The sequence below is a fragment of the Heterocephalus glaber genome, unplaced genomic scaffold, assembly GCF_053883595.1.
Source record: "Heterocephalus glaber isolate CG9 unplaced genomic scaffold, H.glaber_assembly_v1.0 deba00001662, whole genome shotgun sequence".
In the NCBI taxonomy this organism is placed as follows: domain Eukaryota; kingdom Metazoa; phylum Chordata; class Mammalia; order Rodentia; family Bathyergidae; genus Heterocephalus; species Heterocephalus glaber.
In genome coordinates this window covers 13746881-13766340 of record NW_028258403.1, presented here as the reverse complement: position 1 = coordinate 13766340, position 19460 = coordinate 13746881, and the positions used below count along the sequence as shown (strand labels likewise).

Genomic DNA, 19460 nt, shown 5'->3' with positions numbered 1-19460 from the left:
AAGCAGAATCTAGGTCTGACATTTTGGAAATACCATCTAATTGCAAGTCAGAAACAGGGGATGACAATTTTAAGTAGATTATAACTTCTTTCAAAATAGCAAATGGGTTTGCTTAATATAAGAGCTAGATTTTAAAAATAGTTTTAAAGGGTCCTGAATTGGTTCACTAATCACCTCTTTATCAGATCCTTAGAGAAGAGCTGGGTTGTATGCCAAAATAGTTTTGAAATTGTACATGATAATATAAGCCTAGATTCAAACAGTAAATTATTTCTTATAACCATTTAAAATAAGAATAATTCTAGTGATATATTTTCATTTTTAAGAAAAATCTCTTCCCTTCTGTTCATTCAGTAGAGAGGTTCAATGATAGTACATTCACTTTTACCTCCATGGCTTGATTAGCCTGACCTTTTGACCTAGAGAAAGATCTTGTGTTTTTTTACAATCTAGTATACTTGCCAATCAATATGAACCATTAAGGGTCACCAGAAAAATTAATTAATATTGTAAATTCTTGGAGCTCCTTGGATGAATGGTGTCATCAAGGGAAAAGATAATTCTTTTACAAATATTCACATTTATTTGTAATAGTTTGCATTTCCATCTGTTAGAAAAATGCATATTAATTTTGCCTAGAAATGAGCATTTCTATTCCTTTCAGCTTTTTTACCTATAAACCAAAATATAATAACTATTCTAATAATACGGCTCTCATTGTGTTTTTCTATGAAAGTTGTTGTTATCCCTGTGTGGCATTCTTTAATTTCTTTGTTACTTTCTTTACAATAGGTTAAGTACTTTTAAATATGTTTGTTTTTAAGAATCAAACTCAGTGGTTATGTGCTTAGTTCATATTCACATGTAATTAGTAATATGTTATATACTTCCTTTTTAAATTAAAAACACTATTAAAATTCAAGACATACAAAACAATATGAAGATTAAGTTACTCTAAAGAAAACCATAATAGCTTACAGATTGCTTGTATCATTACTAAAATGCTGGTATCTATTACAGAGTCTCCCTGGAATAAAGAATGCACTTTTGGCAGTAATCTTTTAAAAACATGTCCATTATTGTTAAGATGCTAAACTAGTCTGCAATTACAAAAAGGTAACTTGTAGTAATAAGGGGAAAAGGGTGCTGGATGCAAATGAAACTTAGCCATTATACTACAAAGTACTTTTTCTAAAAATTCCACAATTACTCTTTTCATAAACAGATAAGGCATTAATCGTCATTTATTTTTACATTTTACATTTTGAAGTCTATTTACAATACCCACTGAGGTTTTCTCTCATTGATTCCATGAGAATAATTTCAAAGTAATTCTGAGGAATGGATGAAAGTGATTTTTTCCCTAGTTTATCTGTAAACTCTAGCTACTTGAAATCATCTGTTTTTAATGGATGTTGAGTATTCGCTGACCAGATCAAAAGGGATCCATGAAAGTGTGGAAAAACGGAAGGAAAGAACTGTATGGGAAGTTACAGTGCAATATATTGATTTAGTAAAATCTATGGAAGAAAGGTCATCATAAAAGCCATACCTAGAGAATGAAATAGCACTAAGAACGAAAGCTAGGAAACATAGGAGCCAAGATAACTTAAGAGGAATTCCCAAGGATAATGTGGAACACCCAGGCAACCTTTATAGCGAGAATCACATGTCATGAGAGAGGACACATAATTAAACTAGTTAATTTCACAATTTGCTCAACCCTGCTGCATTGTATTTTTCTTCATGCTTCATCCATACAAAGTTGGCTATTCTCCATCACTCTCTTCAATCAAGCCCTATTTTTCCACAGTTTTCTTTGGTTTCTTTTTATTTCCTATTCGGAACTCATAGTAAAGCTCAGAGCATTATTTGAAGTACAACACTTAGGAATTCATATTTCAGGGAAGCGTTCCTGATATTCCAGAATCCTATGGACAGGAAATAAATGGATTCAAGAACTCTAGGGACATCATGCAGGAAGAAAGTCAGGCTAGGGAATAATACCTCTAAAGAGGAGAAAAATGATACTAGGGAGAAAATGTCAACATTAGAAAAGACCCTCCTGTTTATTCATTAACTCCTTCCTAAACTACAAAAGGCATAGATATAGACAGCTTTCTAAACTTTATATTCCTGATTTTATTTTCATAGCATCTAAAATAAATAGGACATTTTCCTGTGAAGTTGGACCACTGGGAATTTGTTTCTGAGCTCTTTCCTTTGCATTTGTGGCAGAAGCCCAGGGCATCTTGACTCTTTTTCTTCAGCTTTCCATATTCCCAAATGTACAGTAATACTAAGCACATCCTCAGGGTCATTTAGAAGTTTAACTAATATATAACAGCAAACACTTTTCAACTATTACATTAGGTAGTAGAGAGATGCTGACTAAATATTAGCCAACTGGTAAATTGCTATAATAATTATTTATCTCAAAGCAATATTCCAGAACCTTGTGAAAAGGAAGTATAAAAACTTTATTCTTTATTTGCATAGCTAAATGAAAATGTATGTCTAGGAACACTTTCTTAAATAAAGCTAATTTTCCTTTTTCCTGTTCTGGGAAGATACACCATCATTCTGCTGCCTGCTTCCCAAAAGAAAGTGAATATCTGGGGGAGGGAGGGTAGTTCTTTCATTCCTTTATCAATATGTTGGCAACAAGGCAGAATATAAGTCATCTAACTATAAAGATACTCTAGCTGAACATTTGAAAAGTATCCTGGAGTGAGGAAGAAACCATAACTTAGGGTATTCTCCTAGTTTGGCAATAACTAGTTGAATAATCTCAAGTAAATGACAAAATATCTATGTGCTCTCAATATCTTTTCTTTAAAATGCAATAACCTTTTAGCCTCCAACATCTTCTTATATCAGATATTACATAATTCTATACTGGGACAGGAAAAATATCATGTGGTAGTCAGAGATAACTATTCAAAAATAATTACAAAATAAACTTTTAGTACCTCTCAAATAAGTCACAAGTTGGCTCCCATCTTCTCTGATGAACTTCTAGGAGTGACAGAATATTAATTTTTTTATGCCTGTATCATTTTTATTTATTTTTCTTTTCCTGGCCTGAACTGTGGATAAGTGTGTGTTGTAGTCATTTGAATGAAAAACCTCTTACTTAGTCCCAGGTTCTGCTCATGTCATGGTCATATTCTAAAATCTTCAAAGTCTAATTCCAAGTAACTTTATAGTGAGAATCACATATCTAAGCAAACCACACAAGATTGAAAATTTAACTTCCACTGTGTGTTGGAAAAGTCTGTTGCGACAGTATTTTATTAAGAATTAAAATGGAATAGTTGATATTTATTGACTTTCTTGCAAGTAGTCTTGGTTGATAGATAAAGGACTGAATGGATCTTGAACTATCCTTCCAAGTCCTAAAAGTTATTTATCTTGGTCATGAATAAAGAGTAATAAAAAATGACTCTTTCTCCTTTCTTTTTTGCTACTGGAGATTGAACCCAGGGCCTTCTCAATGAGCTATATCCCTGGCACTTTTTCATTTTTTGTTTTGAGACAAGGTCTTACTAAGTTGCTAAGTTGCCCAGTACTGGTATTATAGACATGAATCATCAGGCCTAGCAAAGAAGTACATTTTGAGAAAAGGAATAAATAAAGGAAGAACCTGGGGTACTGCTTAGTATATGCTCCTCAATGAAGTTTTCAACATCAGACCTGTCTATTTTTACATTTATCATCATGACATTAAATTCAAAACAGAAAGAAAAATCTCCTTGGGGAAGAGAATGTGGTATTGTAAATGTACATTGTATAACTTAGGATTTAATCAACAGTTTAAAGGCATCAGAGAAATTAGGAGAGATAAGTTAGGCTACTTTTTTTTCCAGATGGGAATAATGATTTATGCCTCCAACCTATCTTAGAGAGGTTTTGGGAGGATTAATGAGCTAATGTCTGTAAAGCTCTTTAAGCTCCTCATATGGAAGTGTAACACAAACATAAGGTGAAAAATGATAGCAAACTCAATACTGAATTGAGCTCCCAAGAGTAAAACCCTGAAAATGAGAAGCTGTTGCAGGTCAAATGTAAATCTCTAAGTTCCAATGCCAGAAGAGCCTGGTGTGTTGTCACATGTATTTTTAATTCTGTTTAAAATAGTACTTAGTAGTAGTGATAAGCATTTCCACACTTCTTATTAATCATAGTATCTCTTGTGATGATCATTTTAATTTCTATTCTTCAAATGAAATAAGACAGGCCTACTATTTTTATGTTAAAGAAAAAAATAGAGATTTGAAAATTGCAAAGACATCAATGATGACCCATAAGAAGCCAATAGTATGACATTATTGGACTGTGACTTAGACGGGGATTCAGATGATGTAGGGTGCCATCTGGCTCTGGTTGTTTGGTCTTGGTTGAGTCATCCAATTTGTCAGAAATTGCAGGGCCGGGGATTTAGCTCAGTGGTTTCGCCGCCTGCTGCGCAAGCGCAAGGACCTGAGTTCGATCGCCGGTACCGAAAAAAAAAAAAAAAGAAATTGTTGTCTTCTGCTTGGAATAAGGAGGCTGAGATAGCTATATATCTCAGGTCTCATCCAAGGATGAAATTCTACGGCCTGCTATGTACTTTCTGAGTATGCAGTGTTTCCAAGACATTGCAATGTTTTTTGTTTTTTTTGTACCGGGGATCAAATTCGGGACCTTGCACTTGCAAGGCAGGCAGCGGCACCACTGAGCTAAATCCCCAGCCCAACAATGGTATTTTGAAAGGCATGCAAAACAAATAAAAATTCACAATAGCCCCAACTCTTAAAGTTTATGCTATACTTTGTTGACAAGATACACAGATTGATACTTAGGCATGTCTGAATAACAAAAATAGACACACAAAACAACACTGGAATTTCTTTAGTCACTTGTCTGTATGACTATGTATATATATATATATATATATATATATATATATATATATATATATATATTCTGTTCCTTGTCCCCTACTTCACATCAATTCTCAATTTAGAGTTATGTACTGTAGGAATTTCCTCACCCTTCCCTCTTTCTTGGAGAAGGTGTCAGCAAGATAGTAAAACAGGACTCTCCAGTGCTCACCATCTTGAAGACACATCACTTTGAACAATGACCTACATGCAAAACAACAGCTGCAAGAGCTGAGAAAAACAATTAAGTCAAGATACAGGATCAACCTAAGTATTTATGGATGGATGAATAGTCAAATGTGATATATACATACTCAACAGAATATTATTCTGTTATCTTGATTTAATCATATTACTATAAACAGAGCCTGCCAAAAATGTATACATCAGGAAATAAACTTGTATAAATATTTTAATACTAAATTTGTCAAAATATCATATGATTAATACAAGTTTGACCTCTACAATTACAAGAGGTGCTCAGAGTTGTGACCATTAGCTTCCAAACAATTTTAGTATGGCGAACTGCTGAAGTGTGTATACATTTTCTGGCAGATTCTGTATATAGCAAAACATCACATTGCACCCAATAAATATACACAATTATCACTTTTGCTTACACTTTAATAAAGCTGGAGAAGTAGAGAGGAATCCTGCGTCCTCCCTCCTACTGTAATTTACTATTTCAAGCCCCCTGTATACATTGTTTAAGTAACAGAATAGCAACCTCTCTATGAGTCTTTCTTCTTCCAGGATAGATGATGCATACTCTATAAGACTCTTTCTCAAAAATACAGATGACATCCCTGGCATATGAGCAAATTGGCAAGGGTGGGCTCCTTGGTCCACTTTCAACCTTACTTGATATTAGAGTTGCTTAACCCTATGCCTCAGTATCAATATATAATTTACTATTCTATGTATTTGTTTTATACTTTCTCATTTCTGAACTTTAAACTAAAGAAAATCTAAATTATTCATTTCTTCTTTGTCTTTCACTGAAATATTTGTATATGGAGCCATTCATAGGGCTTCAAAGAGGACCTGTCTCAACATTCAGTCCTAGATAACAAAAACTCCTTCTTCATAATAAGTAGAGATGGATGTATATCTAAAGAAAATGAAAGTGTTATACCCAAAAGATATTTGCACTCCTATTCTTGTTACAACACTATTCACATACCTAAAACATGGAATCAACTCAGATACCCTTCAGTGGGTGAATGGATAAAGAAAGTGTAGTACATTTATACAATGGAATATTATTCAACTATAAATAAGAATGAACTCGTGTCATTTGCAGCAACACAGATGGAACTGGAAGTTAAGTGAAATAAGCCAGGCACACAAAGACAAATACCATATGGTGTCACTCATTTGTGGAAACTAATGTGTTAATCTTGTAGAACAGAATGGAACAGTAGTCATGAGAATGGGAAGAGCAGAGATAAGAGGGGATGAAAAGAAGTTCAATAAGGAGCACCAAAACACAAAGTGGAGGAATTACTTCTGGTTCTTCTTTAGCACAGTAGAGTAATTTTGATTTAAACAATCTATAATATATTTAAAAATGATTAGAAAAGAGAATGAAATTCCTAACATAAAAATGATTAGAAGAGATGGGAATGCTTAACTTGATTTGATTATTACACATTGAATGCATGACTGAATTACCATGTTCCCCCAGAAGTATGTACAATAAAAATAAATACTATAAAAAATGTAAAATGAATAAGTACACAGAAAAAAATTAACGTATATCAACAGATATTGTAATTCAAAGGAGACTCAACTTTAGGACTCAGAGCAACAGAATATTTTTAAAATAAATTGACACAAGAAAAAAGAAAGCTTTAGAAAATTTCATTTCATTTCTTGAAAATATGCACAAGAATATGGCAATCACCATACTAAGGTAGGAACTTTAAAAAATGGAACCACTAAGACCAGTATGGATTATACAAAGATGAAAAGAATTTTTGTCAGATTAAAAATTAAAATAGGGCTGGGAATGTAGCCCAGAGTTAGAGCTCCAGTGTAACATGTATGAGACCCTGGGCTCAATCTCCAGCACAGGAAAAAAACACAATAAAGATGAAAAATTGCAAAGCTAGATATTCCAGAAACCAAGAAGAAGCTTAAGAATTCTACCAGATATCTGGAGATAACGAAGCAAAAATAAAAGTCGATTTTTTTTTTAAAGGGAAGGCAATAAACTTAATGGAGAAAAAAATAGTGAAGGCAAAATCTGGTGGATTCTATATGCACAGAGTAAGACTTCTTAAAAACAGGGAACCAAACATATGGAGAAGTTGCAATAATCAAATAATGGATAAAACTTTCCAGGTCTGAAGTAGGGTTTGAATCTTCAAAACCAGTTTGGACTACCATGTTACCAGCAAAACAAGAAAGAAGAGAGAGAGAGAGAGAGAGAGAGAGAGAGAGAGAGAGAGAGAGAGAGAAACCCCAACTAGTTCTATACAAATAAAAATGTTACTATGTGGGAATAAAACTCAGACTTCTCCTTTTGACTATAAATCTCAAAGAATCATTAATGGTTTTGATGACAAAGGATTATACTTCCTCTACCCCAGTTCTTCTAGCAAAATTTTATAGCCCACCTACTACATCTGAGGTAAAAGTAAAATACATTTTCAGGCATTAAATGTTTGGAAAGTACACTAGGAATGTACTTTTCCTGTAACTATTATTAAAAGATGATCCAGATGTCAATATTAAGGATAAAAAAATTTTAATAGAAAATCATAGGATAAAAAAACTAAATTTGAGCAATGAAAAAAAATTATGAAAAATTAATTGTGAATTACTTTTAATATTCTTATAAAATATAATGCAAGTGTCAAAATAAATAATAATGATGCAATTGTATTAGCAAAGTAATAATAGCTAATAAATAAATACAAGATTATATCAACTAAAATTGACAAATAGGGTAGAGGAAAAAAAAAGCTTATGTTTTTATTTTAAAAGTGGCATCAATAAGTGGCTAATTCATTCTTGACAATGTAAATGAAGAAAAAATTTTTAAAAAGGCTTTGAATGTAGTACAATGAAAATTGAACAAAATAACACTCCATGTAGCAAAATATTTAAACAAACCACAGTGTAAGCTTCATGTGTTGCTACCCCCTAGCCCAGTACATACCACATGGTAGGTGTCTAATAAATATCTACTGAATGAATAAGTGAATAAATGTGATGATTTAGAAGATCCACAATCTTAATCAGGAAATTTTCTTGTTAAAAGATACAGACTTTTAGATTTGATTAGGATATAATTTATAGTAAAATCACCTAAAATAATATAATACTGAAAATTAATAACAAAAGAACAGATAAGGATAAATTAATCCTATATATTGTGAAGACATCAAGTCACCTAAGAAATGAGAAAGGAAGAGTAGAGGCCTAGGATTATAGAGTTTCTGATTAGTTTTGCTACAATCAAACCTCTATCTCTTCACCTTGGTCATTAATTTTAACCAAGAGTTTACTGTCATCCATTTTTTATAGACCTGTATGTTTGTCATCATTGCATTAGAAGTTTACTGGCATATTTCTTTGTATTTTAAAAATTACTCAATGAAAAGTTTCAGTTGATATATAAATGAATAAAAATATATTCATGCTATTTATGCTGCCATCCAGATTGAAATTTGTAGCTACAATGACTTTTTCCTTTCCCACTTTAGACCAGTACCTAGATTCACATTCTAATGATATTATAATGTTGGAAAGAAAATGGGTACAAATATAAAGTTGGTTACCATGGTGCCAAAGGAAGCAACATTGCAATTTGATTCGAAAGATACTTTCTGTCTTTTTGAAGCATTATTTTAAAGACTGAAGCATCATTTTAAAGAAGTGAAAATGAATCCTCGTATACAGAATGGCCTGGATCCAACAGAAGTTTGTGCCAAACTGGAAGTGTTGTTTAGAGGAATTAAATATCTATAATTGAATAAATTAAATAAATGAAAATAATTTGGACTTTGTTTCATTTTCTTTTACTTTAGAAAACTGCACTGGAATTGCCTGTAAAGTTTTCCTTTGATTTTTTCCACCACCCTCAGACAGTAGCATGAATAAGACTTATCTAAATCTATTACTGAATTTAACCCAGCCAATTTTTCTAATAAATCAGTCCTGGATTATATCAAATTATGGAAAATTATTTCCAGAAATTTATTAGGTGATACATTTTTTTTAGGTGATACATTTTTTAATGTGGTGAGAAAAAACCTGATAAAAGATTTTTGATGAACATACACAGTTTTCTTTTTATTGACATTTATGGTTAATGTAATACCTTTTAAAATTTTTATCTAAGACCTATAGGAAGAATTAAATCCTGTTTGAGGTCTGTTGATTCTGAAAGTGTTCTGCATGCTTTGGTTACAGCTAGATTAAATTATTGTACCTTGTCTGCAGCTTTGCCAATAACATCATTACAATGTTTTTAATGGCTCCAGACAGAGTGGCAGGGAGGATACTGGTACCTGTAAGATCCATGGCTACTTTCCTCATATATCATAACTTTCAAAATAGTCTTTCCTGTTTTTCAACCTAATCTTGAAAATGTGGGGTTTGGAGTCACAGGAAGTGCGATTACTTATTCAGCCAATATTCTGTCACTCCTATTTATAATGGACATGGGAAATTACTCCTAAATGTATTGATCAGATTGGTCTTTTTCTTTCTGAAAATTAAGCATTGAGATTTAAGAAAATATTTTTCTGAACCCTGAACCACATTTAGGTCTTTTATTTCTCTCTTTTTAAAAATAAAATTACATTAGTGATATTTCTTTTCACAGTAATTACTTTATAATGCTGCAGATTTCATAGTTAACTTGTCATCTTTTTAAAGGCCATGATCCATACATATGAATTTATGAGATTTAAAACACTGATTTACTGATTTCCTTTAGCTGATAGTGAAGTATTCAGAAATGGGAAAGAACAATAGAGTAAGTTTACATTTAATTATTTTTCTCTTTCTAGGAATAGATTTTTGTCCTAAGAACTGCTGAGTTTAGAAAGTAGTAGCTAATTTTGGAATAACTTACAGTGTTGACTATTGCCTCTACCATTTATGACTGTATGAGCTTGAGTAAGTTACTCCAATTTTTCCCACCTCGGTACAGGATAAGTACAGGATAATAATACCATTCTCTTCAAGATGAGGATGTGGATTAAACAAGCAAATGCAGAGAAAATATTTAGAAACTGTATCTCATACCTCATAAGCACTCAATAAGTATTAGTTGTGGTTGTTACTATTATTAAAAGAGTATTTTGTCCTCCTAATGCAATTCTAGTATGGTCTCCATTTCTTAAAGGAGATGCAAATAGCAGCCATTTCTACACTTAAAATACTTTTTGTAATCTAGAGCAAGGTCAGGAACTGTGGGATCAAACCTAGCCCACTGGATGCTTTTGCAAATAGTCTTGTAAATTAATTTTATTGAGCACAGCTATACTTATTCATTCACATATTGTGTGTGGTTGTGTTTGAACTATGATGCAAAATGAGTACATATATTCATATATGTATATATGGATATGTGTATATCCTTTTATAGAAAATGTGTATATATGCTGCACCAGCTGCCCGCAGAGCTGCACTGGGCAGAGCCGCGCGGGCAGAGTGACCCAGGCTGACTGAGGCCAGCTCTGTCTGGCAGGGTACGCCCGCTTGTGACCAGGAGCCAGTGAGGACTCCCTGGGCAAGCCCACTAGCCATCTGCAGAGCCGTGCAGGCGCCTGCAACAACAGAGCCCCCCCCCCACTGCCTCTGGCCTCTTGGCTGTGCAGCTACCTGGTTCCACACTACAGAGGCACAGGGGGACATAAAGGCCATTATCCTGAGCTGCAGAAGTGAACAACAGAGAGAGGGCCTCTCTCAGGCTCCCTGATGAAAACTGAAGCCCACTGGAAAAGTGAAGAGAATCTCTGCAATAAGGGCACACCAGACCACTGTACTTGGTAAGTTGGAGGGATCATCACCTCCCATCGGAACCTGGACTATCTTCAGGGGAAAGGCAGCTGGAACCTGCAATAGAATCTTGTGGAGTTCAACCTTGCAGGAGGACAGGGAGCTCAACTTGGGACTTGCAGCCAGAAATCTGCCTGAATCTCATGGGTCTGCTGTTGGCTTACTGAGACTCATTGACTTATAACTGTACACTGCTGCCCATGTTGTCTATTGTAACAGCAGAGACATACCCTGAAGGAGTCCCTTCGCTTTTATCTTTTATTTGTTATTTTCAAAATTACCACTATTTTTTTGCTCTTATTTTCTATTTTTTTCTTCTTTTCCTCCTCTTTTAAAATTTTTATTTTTCTCTTTTTCCTTTCTTTTCTCTTTTCTTTCTCTCTCTCTCTCTCACTCCCTTGCTGTCCCACATTGTTCTTCATCACCCTTTGTGTTCCTGTTCTGGCCCTAATTCATATTTCTTCTTTATTTTTCTTTTCTTCTCTTTCCTTCTCTCACCTGTGTCCTCAGGCCTCACTGCTAACCTTCCCCTATCCTTCTACTTACCTATTACTCCCTCCCCAACTCCTTCTAACTCCCCATCCCAAAGGGAAAAGTTACTATATTGAAGAGTTTATTCACTATGAACATGTTGGGTTGCTCCTTGATTTTGATCTAATTCACACAGTTAAAGGTGATAGATTAATAACTACCACAAATTATCATTTTCTAAGAGGTACTTGATGCTATTGTGTTGCTGATTGTATCATTTGGGCTAAGGTGTTGTAATTGATCTAATCAGTTGTCCTTCCTGGTATAACGAAAATGAGATAGTCTCAGAGCCATTACAGACTCAAAACCTAAAGACCAGCTATATCTGGAAGACACCTCTGAGAAGCAATCATTCCATAAGGGTTCTAAACACAAGCAACAAAGATACTTACAATAAGCAACTTCAAAGTATCAACCCAGGAACTAAACCAAGGACAGTACCAAAAACAAAAATGAGAAGACATTTAAGTAAGGAACAAACTCAGACTTCCACCCCACAAAAGGCAAATTCTGGGGGAAAGGAGGTAGAAAAGTCTGATAATCAACCACCTGGACACCCTGAACTGATATCACAGGAAGTAACAAACAGATGAATGAGGCTCTAGAAAAATTCAAAGCAGAAATAATCTCCCAGATAACTACAGAGATGGTGAGCAGAGTGAAAGAAATGAGTAGAGGCTCTAGAACAGAAACAGATAAAAAAAAAATAGATGAGCTCAGAAATATGCTGGAAGCCATGAATGCCCAGCATAAGAAAGAAATGGAAACCATGATTGCCCAACATAAGAAAGAAATGTAATCCATGAAACAGATTCAAACAGATATTCAGGAGATTAAAAACTCCACTGAAAGCATGCAGAGCAGATTAAGGGAATCTGAAGATAGAATATCACATATAGAAGACAGGATTGTAGTTAGTGACCATGAAAACAGAGATTTCTTAAAAATAGTAAGGGGCCATGAGAAATCAATCCAGCAGCTGCCAGATGATGCAAAGAATAACATAAGACTGATAGGAGTCCACAGAAAAGCTGGAGAAAGTACAATTGACAAAAAAACTGTTCACAGAAGTAATAACAGAAAACTTCCCAGACAGAGGTAAAGAATAGGACATACAGATAAGTGAGGCATATAGAACTCCAACTACTATGATAAAAAAATCTATACCTAGACATATAATAGTCAAGATCCGAGAAGCCCAACAGAAGAACAAAACTGTACAAGCGTTAGAGAAAAGAAACAAATCACCTACAAAGGAAAGCCCATCAGAATCACAGCAGACTTCTCAACACAAACCCTCAAATCAAGGAGAGCCTGAAGTGAAGTATTTCAAGCCCTAAAAGAAAATAACTTCCAACCTAGACTGTTGTATTCTGAAAAATTATCTTTCAAAATTGATGGAGAAATTAGATACTTCCATGACAAAGAACACCTGAGAAATTTCATGAACATCAAACCAGCACTCCAAACAATTCTAAGCAATATCCTAGAAAAAGACAATGAAGGTCACAACTCCATGAGGCCCAACAGAGTGAAGCCACCAGGCAAGGTAAGACACTAAAGGGAACGGGGGAAAATAAGAAATAAAAGAGCCAACAACAGCAAACATCATGACAAGGATGAGTCAATATCTATCAATTATAACTATCAATGTTAATGGCCTCAATTCACCAATCAAAAGAAACAGACTGACAGAATGGATTAAGAAGCAAAATCCAGCAATATGCTGCATACAAGAAACACACTAACTCAAAAGGAAATTGATAGACTGAAAGTAAAACAATGGAAAACAGTTCTCCACACCACAGGAACCCAGTAAAAAGCAGGTGTAGCAATCTTATTTGCAATGTAGATTTCAAACCAAAACTAATTAAGAGAGACAAAGATGGTCACTACATCCTTGTGAAGGGAACAACCCAAGAGGAAGAGAAGACAATCCTAAATATATATGCACCAAATATGAATGCCCCCAACTATACAAAACAAATATTAATAGACATGAAAAACCAAATAAACGCTAACACAATTGTAGTGGGGGACCCCAATACCCCACTATCGCAAATAGACAGATCATCTAGACAAAAAATTAAAAATGAAATTCTAGAACTGGACAAAACTATTGAACAAATGGACTTAATAGACGTTTACAGAGTGTTCCACCCACAAAATCAGAATACACATTCTTTTCAGCTGCACATGGGTCATTCTCCAGAACAGACCACATGCTAGCTCATAGGACATGTCTAAGTAAATGTAAAAGAATTGAAGTTACCCCCTGTATATTATAAGACCATAGTGCAATAAAATTGGAGATCAATAACATAAGAAACTGCAAAACTCCCACAAACACATGGAAATTGAATAACACCTTTCTGAACAACCAATGGGTCACAGAGGAAATTAAAGAAGAAATTAGACAGTTCCTACAAGTAAATGATAATGCCAGTACAACATATAGGAATCTATGGGACACAATGAAAGGAGTTCTACGATGGGAAATTCATAGCAGTGAATGCCCATATTAGAAAAACAGAGAGAACTCAGATAAATAACCTAATGCAGAACCTCAAGCTCCTAGAAAAAGAAGAGCACAACAAACCGAAAGCTCGTATAAAAGAGGAAATTATAAGGATCAGAGCAGAAATCAATGCAATGGAGACTAAGAATGATACAGAAAATTAATGAATCAAAGAGTTGCTTTTTCAAAAGAATAAATAAAATCAATAAACCCTTAGCCAACCTTATCAAAAAAAGGAAAGAAAAGGCTCAAATCCATGCAATTAAGAACAAAAAAGGTAAAGTCACAACAGACCCACCAGAAATCGAGAGGATCATCAATACCTACTTCGAGAACCTGTACTCTAATAAAATGGAACACACAGAAGAAATGGACAGATTCCTAGATACATGTGAATTGCCAAAGTTAAATGAAGAAGATATAGAAATTCTAAACACCCCAATTACAATGAGTGAAATTGGAAATGTAATAAAAACTTACCAACAAAGAAAAGCCCAGGTCCTAATGACTTCACTGCTGAATTCTACAAGACATTTAAAGAAGAACTATCACCATTACTCTTTAAACTCATCAAGGAAATTGAAAGGGAAATTCATTTGGAAATTCCAAATTCATTCCTGGAAGCAAGTGTTACTTTTATTCCAAAACCAGGGAAAGACCCAACCCCAAAAGAGAACTACAGGACAATCTCCCTAATGAACATAGATGCAAAAATCCTCAACAAGATACTGGCAAACAGAATACAGAGGGTCATCAAAAAGATCATACACCCTGACCAAGTCAGATTTATCCCAGGCATGCAAGGATGGTTCAATATTCATAAATCAATAAATGTAATACACTATATTAATAGAGTCAAGGACAAAAACCATATGATCATCTCAATTGATGCAGAAAAAGCATTCAACAAAATCCAGCACCCATTCATGATAAAAACCCTACAGAAAATTGGAATAGAAGGTCTTTATCTAAACCTGATTAAGGCTATCTATGAAAAACCAACAGCCAAAATTATACTAAATGGTCAAAACCTGAAAACTTTCATGCTAAAATCAGGAACAAGACAAGGATGTCCACTATCACCACTCCTGTTCAATATAGTTCTGGAAACATTAGCCACGCAATTAAAAAAGAGAAAGAAATAAAAGGAATAAAGATAGGAAAGGAAGAAGTTAAACTGTCATTTATTGCTGATGATATGATACTTTACATAGAAGACCCAAAAAATTCAGCCAAAAGACTTCTAGACTTAATTGACAGATTCAGTAGAGTAGCTGGATATGAGGTCAACACTCAAAAAACAATAGACTTTTTATATACAAATAGCAGACTCACTGAGAGAGAAATTAGGGAAACAGTCAATTCCCTTTACAATAGCATCCAAAAAAGTATATCTAGGAATCAATCTAACAAAGGAAGCAAAAACCTCCACACTGAAAACTACAGCACTCTAAAAAAGGAGATCAAGGAGGATATAAGAAAATGGAAAGACATCCCTCGCTCCTGGGTAGGAAAAATCAATATAGTGAAAATGGCCATACTTCCAAAACTACTATATAGATTTAATAAAATGCTAATTGAAATTTCAACAATATACTTCATAGAACTAGAGAAAACAATCCAAAAATTCATTTGGAACCAGAAGAGACCTAGAATAGCTAAAGCAATTCTAGGCAACAGAGACATAGCAGGGGTATCACAATCCCCAATTTGAAACTATACTACAAATCTACTGTGATAAAAAACAGTACAGTACTGGCAAAGAAACAGACTTCAGGATCAGTTGAATAGATTAGAAGATCCAGAAAGAACTCCAGACATACTCAGCCACCTCATCTTTGATAAAGGAGCCAACCACCCTCATTGGAGAAAAGATAGCCTATTTAATAAATGGTGATGGAAAAACTGGATTTCAACCTGCCAAAGATTAAAACTAGACCCATACCTATCACCATGCACTTAACTAAGATCGAAGTGGATTAAAGATCTAAATATTAAGACAGAAACAATAAACTTGCTGGAAGATAAGTTAGGTAGAACTCTCAATGACATTGGCATAGGAAAAGAGTTCATGAACAAAACCTCAGCAGCATGGGAACTAGCAGAAAGAATCAACAACTGGGATCTCATCTTATTAAAAAGCTTCTGCACTGCAAAAGAAACCACCAACAGAGCTAACAGACAACCTACAATATGGGAAAAAATTTTTAGCAGCTGTACCTTAGACAAAGGACTACTATCTAGAATATGTAAAGAATTGAAAAAAATCAGACTCCGCAAATTCAAAGACCCAATTCAAAAATGGGCATCTGAAATGAACAGACATTTCTCAGACAAAGAAGTAAAAGCAGCAAACAAATATATGAAAAAATGTTCAACATCACTGGTCATTCGAGAGATGCAGATGGAAACAACACTGAGATTCCACCTCACCCCACAAAGAATGGCTGCTATCAAAAAATCAACAAATAACAAATGCTGGAGGGGGTTTGGGGAAAAAGGAACCCTTCTCCATTGTTGGTGGGAGTGGTGCAACCACTGTGGAAGTCAGTATGGAGATACTTCAAAGAACTAGGACTAGAGGTCCCATTTGACCCAGCTATTCCCCTGCTGGGTATCTTCCCAAAAGAATTAAAAGAATCATACCACAGTGATATATGTGCACCCATGTTTATAGCAGCACAGTTTGTAATAGCTAAAGCTTGGAAACAGCCCAAGTGCCCATCAACTGGAAACTAGATAAAGAAAATGTGTTTTTTTTTTTTATAAAATGGAGTACCACTCAGCCATAAAGAATGAGAAACTAGAGTCATTTATAGCTAAATGGATGCACATCAAGGCCATACTCTTAAGTGAAATAAATAGGACACACATGTGTAAATACCAAATAGTTTCTCTAGTGTGAGAAACTGATAGTGTAAACAAGAGTTAAAATGATTAAAATGAATAATTGACAATGTGAAATAGGAGAAAAGGTCCAAAGACGAAGGAGTGAAGGGAGGGGAAGGGGAAAGGAAAAGAGGGAAAGGAAAAACTATGAGAAAAGAAAAAAAAAAAAAGGAAATGAAATCTATGTAAATAGGGAAGGGTGGAGGGGGTGAAGGGTGCACAGGTAATGGAGAATAAAAGAAGAACCAAGATATATCATGTACAAGTACAAATACCCAATGATAAATGTAAAGGAATTGTATACCTAAAATGTACCAACAAAATTAATAAAAAAAAAATAAGTAAAGCTGTTTGCTGTTTTGGCCAAATGAAGATAGTTAATTATAAATATATCGTAAAGAAATATTGAAATTTAATTCTGTCCTGCTCATCTTTTTAAATCAACTTGATATGGAAGGACACTTGGTAAATATCAATAAATATCAATTTTGCATAGTAGTTTGAAAATGGATGTCAGAGTCTGACAGCCCCAGACTTACACTAATTCTACTATTCGTTAAAGGTGACCTTGGACATACAAAACTTAAACTTCTTGTGTCTCTGCTTCATATAAACAAAATCAGGACCCAAACAGCAATTAAATAAGATATATGTATATTGTATACTCAAAATGGATTATTACAGTTTTCAAAATAAGTGAATTACAACCATACCCAACAACATGAATGAATCTTGGCATTATAATAGTAAATTGAAAAGAAGTCCTAAAAGATAATTTACAACATGAATATTGCTTTAATGAAGTGAAAAACAACTACAATTAAAAATATTCTTTCCTATAGAAAAGGAGGGAAGAAAATAATGAACATGGGGTTTAGGATCACAGTAACCCTAGAAGAAGAAAGCAGTAAATGGAATGGGCCTAGAGAACAACACTGTTAGATTACATTAGTGTTAAGGGTCTACCTATTGTTGGGATTCTCTGTGGTTATATTATTTGAAAATAGCTAACTAGAGTGGGTGTATAAAAGCAGTTAGAGTCTTTTTTTCCTTTAGTTTTATGGTGCTGGCAATCAAACCCAGGGGCTTGGGCATGCTAGGCAAGCATTCTACAACTAAGCCATATCCTTAGCTTAAAAGCAGCTAGTTTAATGGATAGTGACAATAAAAATAAAAACACTCCAAGAAAAAAGCTGTATCTTGAAAAAAATAAACTAGCAAAAATCATATGACATTATCATTGTACTTTTAAAATAACAATTATATCATTAATTTCAGGTACAGAGATGCACTTGGGGGCCAGGGATTTAGCTCAGTGGCGCCATGTCTGCCTGGCAAGTGCAAGCTCCTCAGTTTTATTTCTGGGACCAAAACAAACAAACAAACAAAGATGCACTTGGTAAATAATGAATTTGGTGTAGTGACTATTCCATAGTGGCTATAAACTGGTAGTGCAACTTTCATAAAAGACTAGAACACTAAGAATTATCTAATGATCTGGAAGTAAGTCTAAAGCCTGCTTATGTTCCTTCTCCTCCCCTCTTCTCCCCCGCCCTCTCCTTTCCACCCCCATTTCCATCTCTATTTCTATCTCTGTCTATCTCTATTTCTATCCCAATCTCTGATTCCCTTTGTTTCTTGAATCATTTTAAATTTGTTCCTGGGACCTAGCTGATAATGATGTTATCACTGTACAAGTCGAAACTTAAAGCTAATGTTCTTTGGAAGCAGCACCAAACATGCTTCCAACTATAATAGCAAATGTTTTATTAAAAAAAAAGCCTTTATACAGGGAATCTATTAAGGGTTTAATTCAGGGGCAAACTGCTTGCCTAGCTTGGATGAGGTCCTGCCACTCACCCAAATCCTATGTATAAGACATGTAAATATGTTGGTTGATAAATAATTCTAATAACAAACTTGCTGTTGTTGTGTATAAGTATTATGCTACACCTTTGGGCTTATAATGTTAAAAGATGTCTATATCTTATGAATGTACCACTACAAAAAGTAGAAGTAATAATTTACATATGTGAACTCATAAATAAATACCATTGAAAACTCATTTTATAGAGGAAGAAATTGAAGCATCCAGAAATCATACAAGAAACATGATCAAGGGTCACACAATTGGACAGAATTTTGATCTAATTCCAACGCTGGAGCTATTAATCAGTTCATTAATATTACAATAAAACTATAACGGAGAAAAATATATTTTATAACATGCACCCCTGTAACCATCAGGACACATATTTTATAAAGTATGTGCTAAATTCAAATAACACTGAAGCAAATATCTGAAGACCCTATCTCTCTCCAGTGGGGATTTGGGTAGGTGGGACAAGTAGAAATAAAATAACAAATCACCTGAGTGTCAGATTTTATACTATAAAGCCCTTGTGCCTTGTCAAGGTATTTTCACCTAATTTCCAGTGTGGTCTTGTCAATTAAATAGAAAAAGATGTTTTAACCAAAACAATTTATAGATATGTGATGCACACAATTTATTGGAAAGTATTGTGATCTTACCTTTGAATGTGCCTCCTCTTGGGCTATACAAATTAGCAAGATGTGCC

At 34.3% G+C, this 19460-nt stretch overlaps 1 protein-coding gene across 13 annotated transcripts in view; it reads right to left on the bottom strand.

The window, feature by feature from the left end:
- Akap6 (A-kinase anchoring protein 6) overlaps positions 1-19460 on the bottom strand; it is a 642973-nt gene that overhangs the window by 78151 nt on the left and 545362 nt on the right. The window lies entirely within an intron of this gene.